We start from the raw sequence: 18,840 nt of genomic DNA on the forward strand, positions 1-18,840 counted from the left end.
CTTCCCATCACTCTGGTACAAGTTGATCTTTGTCTCATTTGACCATGGATGTTGTTCCAGAACTGTAATGGCTTTTTTAGATGTTGTTTGGCAAACTGTAATCTGGTCTTCCTGTTTTTGTGGCTCACCAATGGTTTACATGTTGTGGTGAACCCTCTATATTCACTCTTGTGAAGTCTTCTCTTGATTGTTGACTTTGACACATATACACCTACCTCCTGGAGAGTGTTCTTGATTTGGCCAACTGTTGTGAAGGGGTTTTTCTTCACCAGGGAAATAATTCTTCTGTCATCCACCACAGTTGTTTTCCGTGGTCTTCCGGGTCTTTTGGTGTTGCTGAGCTCTCCGGTGCGTTCTATCTTTTTAAGAGTATGTATAGGTGAGTAAGAATGTTCCAAACAGTTGATTTGGCCACACCTAATGTTTTTGCTAATTCTCTCTGATGGGTTTGTTTTGATTTTTCAGCCTAATGATGGCTTGCTTCACTGATAGTTACAGCTCTTTGGATCTCATATTGAGAGTCGACAGCAACAGATTCCAAATGCAAATGTCACACCTAGAATCAACTCCAGACCTTTTACCTACTTAATTGATAATGAAATAACGAGGGAATAGCCCACACCTGTCCATGAAATAGCTTTTGAGTTGATAGTCCCATTACTTTTGGCCCCTTAAAAAGTGTGAGGCACATATAGAAACCGTTGTAATTCCTACACCGTTCACCTGATTTGGATGTAATTACCCTCAAATTAAATCTGAAAGTCTGCAGTTAAAGCACATCTTGTTTGTTTCATTTCAAAGCCATTGTGGTGGTGAATAGAGGCCAAAATATGAAAATTCTGTCAATGTCCCAATATTTATGCACCTGACTGTATATATATATATATATATATATATATATATATATATATATATATATAGTTACAGGATAAACTATTTTATTAATCCCAGAAACAGAATTACAGGAATACAATTGTGACAACTCTTTGAAGTTATTATACAACTAAAACCGGTTCAGGGCAGACATATTTTAACCTGTCTGGATGAACAAAAAAAATAAAAAATTTGCAAGTTTTTATTTCAAAATTGAAGAGAACTATTTATTGTATACCTACTGTGCAATATTATAGTGCTTAGGGATTTCTGCCCAGAACTCATACATATAACATTTCCTTTTTTGTAGCAAAACAAGCAAAATTAATAATTCCAAAAGTTTTTTTTTTTTTTTTTAATTCTTCATCTGTTTGTCTTTCAACGTATTTGACTCACTAAAATTTTTCAAACAAAACAGCTATTGTGATTTTCAGCATACTAAACCCTTGACCTATACACCTCCATAAATCACAGGTTTCAGTAGACTGAAAGGCAGACAGAATTGTACAATGACCAATGAAAACACAAACACTTGCAAGGTAGGCATCCGCATGTTAATGTCACTTCTACAGATCGGACGTTTTGGAAAATAAATTTTTTTAGCAAAGTCTAAAATGTTTTTGTTTTTTTTATTTATTTATCTGTGAATAACACAAACATTTCTGACTTAAATGAAGGTTTGAATAATAGCACCGACTGCTGTATAGTAACACTGACAACGTTTAGCTAATTTTCAAATGACATGTTTGGTTGACATTATAAACGCCATGATGCTGAAGGGTTTGAGCACTTTCATTTAACTGCTTGCACAGATCTTTTCTGCAACCCTAACTAAATTGTCTATGTCATTCTGTGCTTTTCAGCCATACACTTATATTATCAAGCAGAAAACTGCTCTCTGTCTAGATATAATTGTACTGTACAAAACAAAGTTGTAGCCCAGGGCAAAGGATGTGATCTATTTGAGCCATATTATCAGTCACAACTGTTATAGAGCAAATGCTAGAAGGTTTTGGACTTCTAAAGTCATGGGGCCTGATCCTGGATGGATCTCTTTGTATGCACACAAATTGCGAGTTTTAGCATACAGTGAAAGCGCAAAAGCAAATTTACACATTTTTCCATGCTATCCTGAGTGGTGTGTACAGAGAAGGGAAGCTTATTTCTGCCACATGTCTTGCACCCAGCATGGGGCTGGTGCACGTGGAGATACTAATGCTGAATGATACAGCTGTGGACAGAAAATCGGAGGGCGGCGCTGCTGCCCGCTTCAAGACGCGGGGATCCTCACATTAGCCCTGTGGAAACTGGCATTAGTGTAAGGTAGTAAATCAGGCTTCTGCGGCATCATGTAAACTGCCTCAGAGCCGTAATCTAGGGATTTACTAGGTGTTACAAATCTCTGCGGACAAGGGCCCTCATTCAGAGCCGTACGCTCTGAGCAGAGCGCACGCTCTGAATGAGGGCCGGGCTCCATTTTCATGGAGCGTCCTCCTGGACGCTCGTATAGCTGTCGGTCACCACCCACAGGCTATACGAGCGTGCTTTGTGATGGCCGCGATGGTCGAGACCATCGCGACCATCGAAATTGCGAGCCGGAGCCTGCGGTTGAGGTTTTCAACCGCAAGCTCCGGAGTGATTTTGGCTCTATCAGAGCCCAAATCACTCCCACTGACATCACTAGTGATGTCAGTGGGCCGGCTTCTGACGGGAGGCGTTCCCGTGGGAACGCCCCCGTCAGGGAGGCACGCCCCCGGCACGCCCACCAAAGGGGGCGTGCTGTCAATCAACATTGACAGCACGCCCCCTTTGATCGGACACAACGAGCGAAGGACTTTCCTTCGCTCGTCGCGTCTGGCGCATGCGCACGACGGAGCTCCCTCCGTCGTGCGCATGCTCAGTGCATAACATCGACCCACTTGCGAGCGGACAGCCGCTCGCGAGTGGGTCTGAATCAGGCCCAAGGTGCAGACACTTATGCTAAATAGACAGCACATGTATAAAATACAAGCATTGCGATGGTAAGGCCTATACGACTGTTACATGAGGAAGAAGGACTGCGCTTCAAACCAAGTCAATGGCTGCATCCTTAGGTATGGAATGGGGATTCCCGTCAGCGGCAAGCCGACATCAGCAGAGTTCCGAGCAGCGGAAGGCCGACAGCGCTGGAAATCCCGTTCGTGGATAGGTGAGTATGTACTAACCTAACCCCCCTAACCCTCCTTAGGGGTGCCTAACCCTAACTGCCCCCCCATGTGCCTAACCCTAATCCGCCCTCTAAGTGCCTAAGCCTAACCACCCCCTTCCCCGCTGCCTAAACCTAAGTCCCCCGGGGGGGTGCCTAACCCTAAGTCCCCCCGGGGGTGCCTAACCCTCCCTCCCCCTAGCCTAATCCTAACCCTCCCGGGGGGGTGCCTAACCCTAAGTCCCCCCCGGGAGCCCTAAACCTAACCCTCCCCCCCGGCGGCTGTCCACTCGCGGCGCCCGGCATCACTACGATCGGGATGCCGGGCGCCGGTCTCCCGGCGTCGGGGAAAGGCGGGCGTCTACATCTAGACGCCCGGCATTTCACCCTTGCCGGGATATGACAGTCGGGAAGCCGGCTGCCGGTATTTAGGCAGTCGGCTTCCCGATTGCTTCCCTTAGGTACAGGTCACCCTTTTATCTACATGGTCCTGGCTACGATAAGCCCCAGAGTTCCCAACATCTGCAAAAGCTGTAAGTGTATAGATTTGTATTTTTTTCTCTTTCATTGGAGGGAATTCACTTGTTTTTTGCGCACCTGACAGAGCAATTCAATTGTTGCTCCGATGAGGTGCAAATGTCGCAGGCATCCAGAATTCTGCTTGCACCCTCCTGAGGTGGCCAGTAGAATCCACAAAAAGTCTGGTTTTTGGGCAGAACTTTGCATGGAAAACCCAGTACAGTTTGGCAAGACAAGCGTAATGCAGTCACGCCCGATCGGCATCCAGTATAGGGGAACTACTTACCCAGGGTAAGTGAGGGGGCTACCTAAGGGCCCAAATTGCATTTGCATATATTTAATAGAGCCAACACCTTCCTGCATTTGATCTATTGTTGCTTTATTTCATGTTTCCCCCTGACACCTATTCCTCCATTTTGATACTAAAAAATACTCAACTATGTCACATTAATTCTTGCTTATATTTTTAAAAGATCAATTAAAGGTTCTACTATATGAGTAAGGAAACTTTTTACTGGACTTTTCTGGACAATAACACTATCTATTGTGGGTAGCGCGGACTTTATAATACCACATTTATATACCTGTAACTGGCATGTGACTTATGCAGAGCGGATTAACAACAGGACAGCCAGGGTGGTCGCCCAGGTGCCCCTACACATAGCTACATTGCCAGCATGGGGTCACTGCATCATCTGTATGTCAAAATCGGAACTGGGGGCACACATTTGTGGTGCTGGTAGAATTTACACATATTTTTTAATAAAATGTATAAATATGTTTAATATACAGTATCATATTGACAATCTTATTGGGAGGGGGACCCCCACGGGTTAGTTGCACTGGGGTACCCACAAACATTAATCCAGCCTTGTACATATGATCTGAAAGTGGCCATGATATGCTGCCTTTAGGCCTGCAGAACCCATCCTCACACCCGTCCTTCACCTGAAATTTCATATGTGTTCTGTATCTTTGGTGGCATCCAACAGTATAACGCCTTGCGCACGTGCCTTGTGGTAGTTATTATTCCGGCATCCCAACGGTAAGTAGTAAGGTTAGTGGGAGGATTAGGCACTAGGTGGGGAGGGTTAGGCACTAGGTAGGGAGGGTTAGGCACTAGGTGGGGAGGGTTAGGTTTAGGCACTAGGTGTGGAGTTATGGTTAGGCACTAGGTGGGGAGAGTTAGGATTAGGCACTAGGTGGGGAGGGTTAGGCACTAGTTAGGGAGGGTTAGGCACTAGGTGGGGAGGGTTAGGCACTAGGTAGGGAGGGTTCGGCACTAGGTGGGGAGAGTTAGGGGTAGGCATTAGGTGGGGAGAGTTAGGGTTAGGCACTAGGTGGGGAGGGTTAGGCACTAGGTGGGGAGAGAGTTAGGGTTAGGCACTAGGTAGGGAGAGTTAGGTTAGGCACTAGGTGGGGAGAGTTAGGGTTAGGCACTAGGTGGGGAGAGTTAGGGTTAGGCACTAGGTGGGGAGAGTTAGGGTTAGGCACTAGGTGGGGAGAGTTAGGGTTAGGCACTAGGTGGGGAGAGTTAGGGTTAGGCACTAGGTAGGGAGAGTTAGGGTTAGGCACTAGGTGGGGACAGTTAGGGTTAGGGACTAGGTGGGGAGAGTTAGTTAGGCACCTGGTGGGGAGAGTTAGGGTTAGGCACTTGGTGGGGAGAGTTAGGGTTGGGCACTAGGTGGGGAGAGTTAGGGTTGGGCACTAGGTGGGGAGAGTTAGGGTTAGGCGCTAGGTGGGGAGAGTTAGGGTTAGGGACTAGGTGGGGAGGGTACTGCACTAGGTTGGGAGGGTTAGGCACTAGGTGGGGAGGGTTAGGCACTAGGCGGGGAGGGTTAGGTTTAGGCGCTCGGGACAGAGGTTAGGTTTAGAGTGCTGGGAGGGAGAGTTAGGATACTTACCGACAGGTTTTGTAACTCTGTCGGTATTCTAGCCGCTGGTATCCCGAGCGCCGGCATCCCGTACCCAACCAGTCATAATATCAAGATGTTTTCAGGATCACAGGAGAATGGGGCAGGTGGGGTGAAATATTTTATACATTTATTACATTTTTCATCAGAAAGTTCCGGTGTGTTTAGGCACTGGCACCTCTTGTGGTTCTTCAAACTGACAAGTTAGATATATATTAATGGTTAAACCAGCACCACTTTCAATATTTGCCACTAGGTTTTTGTGTATGAGATTAGCTGCAGTTCATGATGTGCTTTTTCTGTAATATGCGTTTTCATTCGTCTAAAGCAACAGCAAATAAGCACATGATGCCTGTATAATAAGGCCTATATATCAGCACCATTTGATCTCCCATAAAAGCGATTAGCGCAGATTTGCTCCACACTCTGGAACGATCAGTCCTGCTAACAGATAATGTTACCTTTCCATCAGACGCCGTTTAACCAACAGTATTTTTCCCCCCTCTCCGTCTGACGAGCGAAAGGAGTCCGTCCCTTTGAGGCAGGTTTTAAACACAGCCTGAATAGTTTACATTTTCAGTCCAGACTTGATTTCCAGTGTCTGACCTGTAATGACCTGAATTCCCTGAGTGAGGCTCAACAGCTACTTAATATATCATATTTTATTTTCCAGTTTTATAGCAGCTCTTTGTGGACAACTTCAGCGCACATTCTTTACTGTGTTTGGGTTTTCTGACAGCCTGGGGAGGACACAGGGAAGCCGATTGTGATGGCGCTCAACTTGTAAAAGTGATAAATGAACAACTGCAGAATGTGCTGGGAGAAAGCAACTTCAGATGGAAGAAACAGGAATAAAAGGATATTAAATTGATAACTTAAAAAAAATTGAACGTAATAATATTATATTGTGCATATAAAGTACTTCTGATCGTGCCCAATGTTAAATATAAATCCAATATAAAATATTGTGGCATACAAGACATATTTCATCAACAAACAGAGGGTATTGTATAGTACCCATAGCCTCCATTCAATAGGGCATCTACAAAGTGACAAACCAACTTTGGACTTGCTATGTGCTTCGATTATGGCCAAGACACATGAGTCTGCGGAACAAGGAGGTGACATTGGCAGAGGGGGGATCGGAATTTTGCACAGGCAATAGGGAGCAGTTGGGCACTGTTGAGTGCGTTCATTGTACACTGAGTAGGCACCTAGACAGAGCTATGCACAAACAAGAGCTCATTTGACAAAGATTATTAGACATAAAAAGGTGGAGTAGGACTTTACTTTGCTCCAGCTCTCATCTGGAGCAAATTTCGGATCTCGTAACATATTTTATATGGGACCCGTTGTGCATCGCCATGTTGCACTGCAGTGGAGATCCGCATATGCAGATGCGCTCTACGCAATATAAGCAAACAAAGGCTTCTCAGGCATGAAGGTTATAAACACTCGTGAGTCCCCTCACTGTCATGATTAATTTAAACCACATGAGGCTAATTCAAGCAGTATTCTGATACAAATCATACTCTCACAACTGTTCCGAATTTGGTTGGACTGTCTCGCTTTTCAGGCACTGTCCAGTCTGTCCACTCGTAGGCTGCATTGTGCTGCGGCGGTGACGGTAGGGGGGCAATCTAATCTACCGCGTAGAACAGTGGGTAATTAGCTTCAGGAAGAGGAAGGAGGCAGTTCAGCAGATTAGAGAGAGCTGGGCATGACCCCAGAGGGAATACATACGAACTACCCAACAAATCCTGACAGCGGCAGGCCGACACGGCTGAAAATACTGATCGTCCCCATGTAAGTATGAACTAACCTAACCCCCCTAACTATACCCTCCTTAGGGGTGCCTAACCCGCCGCCTAAACCTAAGTCCCCTTGGGGGAGGTGCATAATCCTAAATCCCCCCGGGGGTGCCTAACCCTAACCCTCCCTCCCCTTGCCTAACCCTAACCTCCCGGGGGGGTGCCTAACCCTAAGACCCCCCCCAGGAGCCCTAAACCTAACGCCCCCCCCGCGGCTGTCCGCAGCGGAGCCCGGCATCACTTCGATCGGGATGCCGGGTGCCGGTCTTCCGGCATCGGTAAAATGAGCGGCGTCTACGTCTAGACGCCGGTCATTTCACCCTTGCCGGGATATGACAGTCGGGAAGCCGGCTGTCGGTATAATGCCAGCCGGCTTCCCGATTGCATACACCCCAGAGTGATGGAAAATGGGGGTGTCATGCAAGGCCACGCCCTTGGGACTCACGGTCATGCCATAACTTGTCGCAATGCCCCTTTTTTGACACATGCACTAAGTCCCGATTTCTCACTCTCAAGTGTTTGGACATATGTTTAATTGATAAGAGGCCGAACTTTGATGATGTTTATACTTTTGCATAGTGCTCCAATAGAGATTGATCACAGGAGCTCATTCATATCTGCTCGCTAAGATGCATACTCTTGCTGCTGCCGATGGTTTGCAGTGTGTATGCATTGTGTGCGTGCGCATACCTTAGCGAAAGTTCAAAATGCATTCGCTCGCTGCGCATAGACAGCCCAGCAGAGTGAGTGACAGGGGAAGCCGTTTGTAGGTAGTAACAGGGGCTGGCCATTAAAAAACGGGGGAGTGGAGGTGCAAACGCAGGAGTGCCTGAGCATCTCAACAGCGTTTTAGAGGTGTGAATAATTATAGGACAGCATCATAGTACACGTCACCTGGCTTATTTTTACACTGAAGTGCTTGCGGAGGGTATGGTCAACCTCATGCGCTGCTATAGCATCTGATGTACCGATGGTTGCATACACTTCCTGCACATGACGTGCACAAGTGGGCGTCTTAAAACAGGCTGATGATGTCTACATACACCATGTGATCACTCTCTAAGAAATACTTGGCGTGCCAATGCATTGCTGTGCGGTAGCACTGCCTACGCAATTTGCATACACATCGTGCGAGCGGCTCTGAATCAGGCCCTTAGTCGGCATAGACGTGCTGGGTGCACCGTTCAGTCACTGCACATCGGAATGGTCTCCAATGTAGGCAGCTGCATTATGGGTTTCACTAATACCCTAGAAACTAGTGATTTCACTAATGTATTAGGCACAAACTATTACCTAATGAAAGAATATTGGTTAACACCACAAAATGGCTGACTCTATAGTCTGTAGTCAATAAATAGATGAAAGTCTACAAAAGATGCTGGTTAATCAGGCTACACACAATTCAAAAGTGCAGGAGCCAATAACAAACATTAGCTTTTGCTCTACAGCTCACACTAAAATGATCAAAGTAAATGTCCATCTTGTTGATAGGAGTTCCTGTAATCATTTATTGTAAGTAAACAACATTCGTAGTCATATACTGTAGACCTGGATTTATGGAAGTGGTACATAAGCTAGGTTTAGGGTAGCAGAATTGGGTGTGAATCCCCCTTTGCACACTGTAAGTTAAGACCTGAGAAAAACACACCACACTACCTTGTTCTTCTCACCATTGCAATTAGGACCACACTATCCTGTCGTCCTTACCACTGCAATAATGACCACACCACTCTGTCCTTCTCACCACCACAATAAGGACCACACCACCCTGTCCTCCTCACCACCACCATAAGGACCACACCACCCTGTCCTTCTCGGCACCACAATAAGAAGCACACGACCATGTCCTTCTCACCACTGCAATAAGGACCACACCACCCTGACCTTCTCAGCACCACACTAAGGAGCACACTACCCTGTCCTTCTCACCACCACACCACTCTGTCCTTCTCACCACTGCAATAAGGACCACACCACCCTATCCTTCTCACCACCGGAATAAGGACCACACCACCCTGTCCTTCTCACCACCACAATAAGGACGGCACAACCCTGTCCTTCTCACCACTGGAATAAGGACCACACCATCCTGTCCTTCTCGCCACCACAATAAGGACCACCCCACCCTGTCCTTCTCGGCACCAAAATAAGAAGCACACGACCCTGTCCTTCTCACCACTGCAATAAGGACCACACCACCCTTACCTTCTCGGCACCACACTAAGGAGCACACTACCCTGTCCTTCTCACCACCACACCACTCTTTCCTTCTCACCACTGCAATAAGGACCACACCACCCTATCCTTCTCACCACCAGAATAAGGACCACACCACCCTGTCCTTCTCACCACCTCAATAAGGACCACACAAGTGCCAAATAAGCTAGGTTTAGGGTAGCAGAATTGGGTGTGAAACCCCCTTTGCACACGGTAAGTTAAGACCTGATAAAAACACACCACCGTGTCCTTCTCACCACTGGAATAAGGACCTCACCACCCTGTCCTTCTTACCACCGAAATATGGACCACACCACCCTGTCCTACTCACCACAATAAGGACCACACCACCCTGTCCTTCTCACCCCCACAATAAGAATCACACCACCCTGTCCTTCTCCTCACCACAATAAGGACCTCACCACCCTGTCCTTCTTACCACCGAAATATGGACCACACCACCCTGTCCTACTCACCACCACAATAAGGACCACACCACCCTGTCCTTCTCACCCCCACAATAAGGATCACACCACCCTGTCCTTCTCACCACCACAATAAGGACCACACCACCCTGTCCTTCTCACCACCACAATAAGGATCACACCACCCTGTCCTTCTCCCCACCGCAATAAGGACCACATCACCCTGTCCTTCTCACCACCTCAATAAGGATCACACCACCCTGTCCTTCTCCCCACCGCAATAAGGACCACATCACCCTGTCCTTCTCACCACCTCAATAAGGACTGCACCACCCTGTCCTACTCACCACCACAATAAGGACCACACCACCCTGTCCTTCTCACCACCACAATACCATACCACCTTGTCCTTCTCACCACCACAATAAGGACCACACCACCCTGTCCTTGGGCCTGATTCAGACCCACTCGCGAGCGGCTGTCCGCTCGCAAGTGGGTCGATGTTCTGGACTGAGCATGCGCACGACGGAGGGAGCTCCGTCGTGCACATGCGCCAGACGCGACGAGCGAAGGAAAGTCCTTCGTCGTTGTGTCCGATCAAAGGGGGCGTGCTGTCAATGTTGATTGACAGCACGCCCCCTTTGGTAGGCGTGCCTCCCTGACAGGGGCGTTCCCACGGGAACGCCTCCCGTCAAAAGCCGGCCCACTGACATCACTAGTGATGTCAGTGGGAGTGATTTTGGCTCTGATAGAGCCAAAATCACTCCGGAGCTTGCGGTTGAAAACCTCAACCGCAGGCCCCGGCTCGCAATTTCGATGGTCGCGATGGTCTCGACCATCGCGGCCATCAAAATGCACGCTCGTATAGCCTGTGGGTGGTGACCCACAGCTATACGAGCGTCCAGAAGGACGCTCCATTTTCATGGAGGCCGGCCCTCATTCAGAGCGTGCGCTCTGCTCAGAGCGTACGGCTCTGAATGAGGGCCCTTGTCTCCAATGCAACAATTTCCAATTATATTTACAATTTTTTACATGATTTAAATGTATGGGAAGCAGAGCTGATCTAAAATAATGTCCAACTGCCATCAACGTGCCACTTGGTGGTAAAAGTATTAGAAGGGTTAAAAGGCATAATCATGTAATATGGTAACATTTGACTTATATACAAATTAAACAATACTATAAACATTCTGAATTTGCAGAGAGCACAGTGTTGAATATGCTACCACAAAGTTTTCCCTAACCCAATGAAAATAACTGGCTAGTCTATTGGGCAACAGTTTCCATATACTTTAGGTAGAAGAGTGAAAAGCAAAGCCACATGTTCCAGGATTAACAGTCTGCAATAAATGCATCTCTCTTTCAGACAAGCTTTTTGCCTATTACAAATCACAGAAAGCACATAAAACTTTAAGCTGCATTTTCCTAATTCAATTACATGCTTACAATTTTCAGGTCCTTTCCTAAACTTGGAATGACAGAGTAAAGCAGTCAGTCCTTGTTTAAAATGAAAGTTTAGTTTTGCAGAACTAAGTTTATTCTAACAGTGTGTATAGGGCAGCTTATTTCTCTCCTGCTTGGGGATAGGCAGGCAGTACGGAATATGATCAAATCTGAGAGTGCCTATCGCTATGCTAGAATGCAACAACAAGACCTTATAAAACACATGGATAGCTTTGCTGATGTACAATACATTATAATGTATTTTGTGGTGTGGTGCAGATCAGCTCCTGAACCAATCCTGGGTCTCTGCCTAAGGTGGTGCCATGATGTAGGGGTCCCGGAAACTCATTGCAAAATCTGAGCCATCTCTATCACTTACTAATCCTAACAACACACAGCATAATGTACAGCTCCAATTATCAGCGTACTATACTGTATTCCCTGATATGCTTAAATTATACACCAAAAGATCTGTCCTGTTACCAGAGGTAAATTTGCTAAGCAACAGCTAGCAAAAGCCACAGCTTGGAAATTTAGCATAGTGTGTTTTGCTTTGAACAGTAGTGTAGATTTAAATTCCCTGTGTAAAGATGCCAAATAGCGGTGCTTGCTTTTTAAATTTACCTCCAGGTCTCAATAAACATCTGTAGGCACCTATGTAATAGATTTGAGCTATCTGGGGTTTAAAATCACTAAGGGGTCTATTTAGGACCCTTTGATAGTCTACTCTATCACTTTACTGCTGTGTTTGGACCCGGATGTGTGGTCATCGATTAGTGCATGTGCCATTCATGGCCATTGTAAGACGCTAGACATTGAGGAGTCACATAAATAAAGGTTACTAATACGATGATGTTAACTACCGGGTGCAACGAAAAGCAAGGGTTGGTAAATCTTCCATTATCGCAGTCCTTTCAGAAAGCTGTGGGCACTGTTTATGTGAATGGAAATAGAGATATGGGCAGTAGCTGTACAGTAAATGGGCCCCATGCTAAATAATGTGTCAGTTTTTCCGAAACAGATGTGTTTAGAGGGTTGAGCCTCTGAGGGTTTCTACATTAACTAATCGGCCCCTAAGTCGGGCAGCGATTGGTAATCAAGGTTTCCTGATCAACCCAAAGCCCAGTTGTAATATAAACTGGGATAGTAGTGAAGAAAAGGACACACCCTAAGTTGGAAAAGTAACACCAGTGGCAGGAGACTGGAAAGAGGAACTAGCAGGTGAAGGTGCTATAAGGGAAAAGCAGACCTGATGTCAAAGGGAAATCGTGCAGTAAATCTGGTCACGCACAGCACAATTATTGTTACAAAGGCAAGTTGGAGTGATAAACGTGCAGTATAATCGTCCGTTAGCATACTGGCCACAAGATGTGAAAATGCTAAAAGATGGCAAAAATGGTCGTTCACATTGGTCGGTTAAATCCAACATGTTGGATTTAGCCAACTTTTAACCAGCCAATATTATACAAACCGATTGATTGTATGGGGAAAGTGTCCAACTTTTCCCCCAACTGAACTGGCAAAGCCCAAGCCCAGTGCTGGTTACCCTGAAATCAGGGGGACCTTCTATTATTTTTTCCTTACTTTTGGGGTAATCAGCACCAGGCTGAAAGAGCATTGTCTGCAGTCTGAGAGATAAGACTGCTCCTAATCGGATGGCTGTCTATTACATAGATGGAAACCTGCCAATTAAGTTGATTAGTGGTGGTAAGTTTTACAATGCAGTTTGTTCTGTTTCAATGTTTTTTGTTTTCCTTAAACCCTCTATAGATTACACTATGAAAAATTTAAGGGGCAATATAGAACATCAATATTATCAATTATGGTGGACAACAATAATTTGTCAATTAAAGGCCAGCAATGAAAATTATTAACACATCATATAAGCCACAATCTATTTTTTTTTTATTGATTAGGAGACATACTAGTTATTGAAACCAATAAAGGGGACACTCTATATTACAATTTATTTACAATAAAGTGGGCACATTACAATGGGGAGGTTATTTATTTTTATTAGCATTTTTAATTTTTATTTAACAGTGGATGAGATATCTCAAACTGCCAACGGTTTCAGCAATTGCACCTGTTACAATCATCTAATTTTTCCCAACAGTTGTCAAAATCACCACTTGACAAATTGGGTTATTTGTATAACTTTAGTAATATATATATATATATATATATATATATATATATATATATATATATACACATACATACACACACACACACACCGATTAGCCATAACATTACCTGCCTAATATTGTGTAGCTCACCCTCGTGCTGCCAAAACAGATTTGACCGGTCGAGGCATGGACACCACAAGACTTGCACTATGAAGGTGCCCTGTGGTATCTGGCACCAAGACGTTAGCAGAAGATCATTTAAGTCCTGTAAATTGCAAAGTGTGGCCTCAGTTTCTCGGACTTGTGTTTCCAGCACATCCCACAGATGCTAAATTGGATTGAGATCTGAGGAATTTGGAGGCCATGTCAACACCTTGAACTTTTGGTCATGTTCTTCAAACCATTCCTGAACAATATTTGCAGTGTGGCAGGGTGCATTATCCTGCTGAAGGAGGCCACTGCCATCAGGGAATACCATTGGCTTGCCAACAGAACATTGCCCAGAGCATCCGCCGACTTGCCTTCTTCCCATATTGCATCATGGTGCCATCGCTTCCCCAGGTAAATGACGCACACGCACTTGGCTGTCCACACAATGTAAAATAATACAAGGAAATACATCAGAACAGGTCACCTTCTTCCTTTGCTCCATGGTCCCGTTCTGATACTCACGTGCCCATTGTAGGCGCTTTCTGCGGTGGACAGGGGGTCAGTATGGGGTACTCTGATGCAGCCCCATACGCAGCAAGCTGTGATGCACGGTGTTTTCTGACACCTTTATATCAGAGTGAGCATTAACTTTTTCAGCAATTTCTGCTACAGTAGCTCTTCTGTGGGATAGGACCAGACGTGTTATGCTTCGCTCCCCACGTGTCTCAATGAGCCTTGAGCATCCATGACACTCTAGCTGGTTCACCAGTTGTCCTTCTTTGACTACCTTTGGTAGGTACCACTGCATTCCAGGAACACCCCACAAGTCCTGCCGTTTTGGTGATGCTATGAACAATGTTGTCTATCCATCACAATTTGGACCTTATCAAAGCTGCTCAGATCCTTACACTTGTCCATTTATCCTACTTCCAACACATCAACTTCAAGAAAGAACTGCGTGTTCACCTGCTGCCTAATATATCCCACCCCCTGAAAGGTGCCATTGTAATGACATTATCAATACTATTCAATACACCTGTCAGTGGTTTTAATGTTATGGCTGATATCTATATATACACACACACAGTATATACACACACGCATGCAGTATATACTCACACATGCTAAGCAAGTGAATGATGGATGATGAGCTTTTTTTCCTCCCACTTTTTCTGATTTGAATTACTTTGAATAAAAAACTGTAAAGGCTTCAATCAAGATGAAAAATTAGCACTTTCACTGACTAACAGATCATAAAATGAGGGTCAGTAAGTACTTTGAGGCTAACAAAGTTTATAATAAAAAAAAAGTTGAGTGTTCAGGATTTCTTTATTTTTGTTTCGTATATATTGAACACTTCGGGGGAATTCAATTGTTAGTGCCCGACGCTGCTGTTAATGGGCGATTGATGGAACAATTGAATTGTTGCTCTGTTCTGGCGCAAACAGCTGCGCACCGTTCTGAGGCAGAAAGCAGAAAACTGCTATTTGGCGTGCTAACCAGGACTTTAGACAGGTTTAACCATTTTACCCAGTCTTATTGGGTGTGACAAGCATGATAATTAATGGGCACCCAAAAACAATTGAAATGCTACATCTGGCGCCGTTTAGTTAGCGAAACGGAAAAAAAATTGAATCGGCCCCATTAAATATAGGTTACGTGGTTCTGCAGCATCTTTGGCTGGAACACAGCAGCGCTGAACTCTTGATTTTCTGCAGTACACATCAGCGGCGATGATCTGGTAGAGAATGGGAGCAAAGGTTTGACTCTCACCAAATGATAACAAGGGTGATCATGTGGTGGATGATATTTTACAAGGGTGACCTGTCCTCCAGTTTCATTTTAGTATAAAAATCTACTGTATGATACATATCTAATAACACAAACTAAATAGCTGTTAAAATCAAAGACAGGACAAAAGCAGGAGACATAATGCATGTCTGGATCTTTAATAATAACTTTATTAAACTGAATAAGTAGTAAGATACTTTATATATAACGATGTACAGCTTTCTATTAGTTATAGGCAGCTGAGCTCTCTTGTATTGTCCAGGTTTTTATTTAAAGCTTTGTAGGAGAGATAAAGAGCAGTTAGTAAACCCCTATTCAATTGTGAATATACAGTATTCAAGGGTGCCCTCTAGTGGCCTGTGAACTGCTTTTGGTAAAAGCAAAATGATTTATATGGGGATATCGTCCATGGTCAGTCATCAATTAGAAACATCTTTTACTTATCTTACTATAGAAAATTGTACTCATATATGTATGAAATGTGCTTATGACAATACACTGTAAATCTGTCTCATCACTTTTTTTTTTGTTAAATTTGATTATGTCCTTCAATAGGCAATAATGACTTTCCATTGGAATTGCACCTCCCAAACAGAAGCAATAAAATAGTCCTCATCAGGATGAACCAATCGTTGGCAAATTGTTGACGTAATTCTGCTTGTGCACTTAAGCACACACCCTGACATCATACTGACTGGTTCTTTTTGAAACTGGCAAATCGCTAAATTATTCCCCTAGCAACCAATCACTAAAGAGTTATGAGCAGTATATCCTAATTGTTATCTAATTGGTTGAAGCACATTATTGCTTATAAATAAGCCCCTTTCTGTTCTTTCTAATCACAATGTAATTACACCCCTTATAAACTTTTCACATCTTTCTGAAAATGAAACTGCAGATGTGGCTATGGGGCCCATTTATTAATTATCGCATTTGCAATGTGATCTGGGCGCGATATTAGCGCTCATCATTGCATTGCTGGATGCTATCATTTTAGCAGAATGTATTATTAAGCACTTGCAGGGATGTGCGAGGTGCCGGGGGTGAAGCGACCGCATCGGTAGACCACACATGCGCTGCGGCCATTGCCGGGGGCGGGTTCCTATGGAACCCTCTCCCGGCTAATTATGAGATGTGTAGCCCATAGGCTACAGCGGGCAACTGCCAGGTTGGTTAATATGGCAGAACCGCATCCCCCATAGAAATCAATGGTGGTGGGGGTTGCAGCATACCTGCCGACTTTCTGGCTGCTCCTTCCGGGAGGGAGCAGCCAGATCGGCAGAACAGGGGGGGCGTGGCCGGTACAAGGGGGAGTTGCCGGGCGGGTGACATCACTTGAAGGCGTGGTGGGGGCGGGGTCACGCGATCGCGTCAGTTTGGCCCCGCCCCCGTTATGCAATGCCGATAAAATAGGCATTGTGTAGCAGGGGGCGGGGCAAAAATGACGCAAATCGCGTCACCGGCCCCCTCCGCTGCGGGGGTTGCAGGGGTCATTGCGGGGGGGGGACAGGAGGGTTGGGCGGCAGCCGGGAGAATTGCCTGCCTTCCCGGGAGGTCGGGAGCGGCACCTGATTTTCGGGAGGCTCCCGACCAAATCGGGAGGGTAGGCAAGTATGGGTTGCAGCTGCCGGCTGGAATGGAGGGATAGCAGCAGGTATCGGAGCTATCTGCTGCGGTCCATCTGTCATACAATCTGGGGATACTAAAGATATGCGGTTACCCCCTGAAAACGGGTGTTTTCAGAGAATAAGCTGCAAATATTTATTGATAAATGGGCCTCTGTACCTCATACACAATTAAAAGAATAGTTATACATTTTACATTATATAAATTTACCATAGTAGCTAAATTTACTACAGGGATTGCTAAATAGAACTACAGGGATAGAAACTGCTCTTCCTTTTAGTTACTACTTCAATATTAGGGCTGGTGGAAACGAGTGACTTCCAGAGTTGTTTCCTATTTGTTAAACCACTAGAGAAATAACGGTGCTTAGATATTCAATCGTAACAGTGGCTCCGTGGATGCCGGGAGAAAATGGTGCCGCAAACACTTTCTGAAGCTGCTGCTTGTGTGGTTAGCAGAGGTGGTGTAATATAGAGATCAACAGATTCCTATGCCACAATATTGCTCTAGCGGTTCTCTCCAGCTGTGATCTATTTAGAACGCAGCTTCGAAAACCTTTTGTGTGGATGCACCCATAGTGCAGTATCTGCCTGTGCATATTTGGGTCCTGTATTATCCAGTCTGCAGAATGTTGCGTTTTACGAATTGTTCCGAAACGCTTATCTGACATCACTTTTTTGACTACTTGCAAAGTTTACCATCTAGTAAGCTGTCTTTATGTTAGTCTTTATCTTAACTTGGCACTAGTCTTCCTTTCAATCTTATCCAAAAGTAATAACCATTTTACAAGAGAATAGCTTGGAGATGTGGCCTCACCAAAAATTTGGTGGAGCAGACTTAGGGGGGAATTCTAATAGCCACAAGGTTCAGTCCTAACATTGCTGGTTATAGCATAGCAGGAATTCCAGCCAGAGAAATCTTGCTTCTTCTACCTCTCAGTCCATAAAGGTGCAAGAGAAAGCAAGTGATATATCCATAACAAAATCGCTGGAAATCGGAGCAGATGCAGATTGCATGAGGTCCTGACCTTGTGCTTAATTGAATCTGCACCTTATTGGTGGTAGACTCAACCCTATGGGCCAAATGTAATAGGTAGTCTGTTTAAGTAACAGTACAAACTCGCACTTTCTCGCACTTTTAAAAAATGCGAGTTTGTACTGAAACTCGCAAATTCAACAGCCTGCGAACTTTTCAGCTCAAGGCTACTGCATTTGCGAGTTTAGGACTATGTAAACTGACACCTTTTAATGCGAGTAGCATTAAAAGGTGCGAGTTTTAGAGAAGCCATCACAGATCAGTGAGATCAGTGATGGCTTCTGTGTGTGTGTAAAAAAAAAAAACACGTGCACCCCCTCCCAAAAAGCATAACCAGCCCCGGGCTTTATAAAGCCTGTTCTGGTTCTAAAAATACAGGGGCCAAAATGCGTAGGGCGCCCCTGTATATTAAGAACCAGCACAGGGCTTTGTTGAACTGGTCCTGGTTCTGGAAAATCAGGGGACAAAACGAGTAGGGGTCCCCTGAAAATTCCAGAACCAGCACCGAACTCTTTCTAGCGGGGGGATAATGCCACAGCCAGGGAAAACCTTTCACTGGTTTCCCCGGCCAAAGCATTATCAGTCCAGGCCGGGGATCCCTGGGGAGTTGGGTACCCCCCCAATAAAGGGTTACCCCTCTCCAGGGCACCCCAGGCCAAGACTGATAGCCCGGGGCTATCCCCGGCACCCTAAGGCCATGGGTGCCGGGTTGATAGTGTAAGG

At 45.3% G+C, this 18,840-nt stretch overlaps 1 protein-coding gene across 2 annotated transcripts in view; it reads right to left on the reverse strand.

Moving 5' to 3' along the window:
* CWC27 (CWC27 spliceosome associated cyclophilin) overlaps positions 1-18,840 on the reverse strand; it is a 261,740-nt gene that overhangs the window by 12,877 nt on the left and 230,023 nt on the right. The window lies entirely within an intron of this gene.

The sequence above is a fragment of the Taudactylus pleione genome, unplaced genomic scaffold, assembly GCF_031769625.1.
Source record: "Taudactylus pleione unplaced genomic scaffold, aTauple2 ptg000345l, whole genome shotgun sequence".
Lineage (NCBI taxonomy): Eukaryota > Metazoa > Chordata > Amphibia > Anura > Myobatrachidae > Taudactylus > Taudactylus pleione.